The sequence below is a fragment of the Lagenorhynchus albirostris genome, chromosome 2 (genome assembly GCF_949774975.1).
Source record: "Lagenorhynchus albirostris chromosome 2, mLagAlb1.1, whole genome shotgun sequence".
Classification (NCBI taxonomy): Eukaryota; Metazoa; Chordata; class Mammalia; order Artiodactyla; family Delphinidae; genus Lagenorhynchus; species Lagenorhynchus albirostris.
In genome coordinates this window covers 71,875,052-71,877,010 of record NC_083096.1, presented here as the reverse complement: position 1 = coordinate 71,877,010, position 1,959 = coordinate 71,875,052, and the positions used below count along the sequence as shown (strand labels likewise).

The 1,959-nt window shown below is 40.7% G+C and overlaps 1 pseudogene; it reads left to right on the top strand.

Moving 5' to 3' along the window:
* Positions 1-284: 284 nt before the first annotated feature.
* On the top strand, positions 285-1,165 carry LOC132515445 (olfactory receptor 10R2-like; annotated as a pseudogene).
* Positions 1,166-1,959: the final 794 nt, after the last annotated feature.

Here is a 1,959-nt window from a genome sequence, read left to right as displayed (position 1 = left end):
ATAGAGATTATTTTATATTATTTGGGTGTGACTATGTAATCACAGTATTCTTAAAAGTGGAAGACAGAATCAGAGTTGGGGAAAGATATACAACTTTCCTGGCTTTGAAGAAGGCGGAGGGGGACCATGAACCAGAAGCTGCTAGAAACTGGTAAAGGCAAGATCTTTCCAACACCTGAAGAAAGACATATGAGCCTACATACCCTGCATATAGATTCCTGTATCCATGTACCTGAATGCATTTACTTCCCTTTTCTTTACAGGTCTTGGGAGAGAACCTCACCATGGTCACTGAGTTCCTGTTGCTGTGTTCTTCAAGCCTTGGTGAAATTCAGCTTGTCCTCTTTGTGGTTTTCCTTTTTCTGTACCTAGTCATTCTCAGTGGCAATGTCACTATTGTTAGTGTCATCCTCCTGGAAAAAAGCCTCCACACACCAATGTACTTCTTCTTCAGAATTCTCTCAACATCAGAGAGATGCTATACACCTTTGTCGTCTTACCCAAGATGTTCATCAATCTCCTTTCTGTGGCCAAGACAACCTCCTTCACCTGTTGTGCCATCCAAATGTTCTTCTTCCTTGGTTTTGCTATTACCTACTGCCTGCTATTGGGAGTGATGGGCTATGATCATTATGCTGCCATTTGTCAACCTCTGCATTACCCTATCCTTATGAGTTGACAGGTGTGTGGAAAATTGGGAGCCACCTGTGGGATTGGTGGGTTCTTGGCCTCACTAACAGTAATGTATTTAGTTTTCAGCCTTCCTTTCTGTAGTGCCAACAAAGTCAACCATTATTTCTGTGACAGTCATTCATCTGGCTTGCACAAATACAGATGTTCATGAGTTTGTCATATTCATCTGTGGGGTTCTTGTACTTGTGGTCCCATTTTTATTCATCTGTGTTTCTTATATCTGCATTCTGAGGACTATCCTGAAGAGTCCCTCTGCTGAAGGCAGACAGAAAGCCTTTTCCACCCATGCCTCTCACCTCACTGTTTTTATTATTCACTGTGGTTTTGCTTCCTACATCTACCTGAGACCAACAGCAAACTATGTGTAATGGTGACATACACTTTTATCACTCCATTATTAAACCCCATGGTATACAGTCTCAGAAACAAGGATGTCCAAGTTGCTATTAGAAAAGTGTTGGGGAAGAAATGATCCCTAAAATTATTTAATTGAAATATTATATTTCAGATTCTGTAAAAAACATAGTTCTTCTACTATAAAGAATGTACTTCCAGGGCTTCCCTGGTGGCGCAGTGGTTGAGAGTCCGCCTGCCGATGCAGGGGACGCGGGTTCGTGCCCCGGTCTGGGAAGATCCCACATGCCGCAGAGAGGCTAGGCCCGTGAGCCATGGCCGCTGAGCCTGCGCGTCCAGAGCCTGTGCTCCGCAACGGGAGAGGCCACAACAGTGAGAGGCCTGCGTAACGCAAAAAAAAAAAAAAAAAAAAAAAAAGAATGTACTTCCACATCTTTTTAACTGAACATTTTTATTTTTTGAGAGTAGTTGGCACATTTTCATCTCTCAGCTTTTGTACCTCAATTGCCATACAGAAAAGCTCACATTAGTGTCACTTATGTGACACTAATGTCTGCTTTTCCTCTAGAATAAGATGTTATTATGAGGTTTATTGGTAAATATTGAGTTTGGAATGTTATTGTTTGTAAAAATAGTCAAATAGTTGGCCTGACCAGTGTTATGACCATAGTTAATCATCTTAATCACTCTAGTCCACATATTACAACAGAGAGTATTTTGAAAGCAATATCCAAACATGAAATTATCCTCATGAACATGAGTGGGAGAAGACTTGCTTACAATTTAAGGAGTTTACAGAATATCTAAACCCATTCATAGACCCAATTCATGATGGTCCTTGCCTCATGGCCAATCTTATCTAAATCGCTTCACTCTATTTTTACCATTTAATCTTTTCTTTTCTACTTTTGA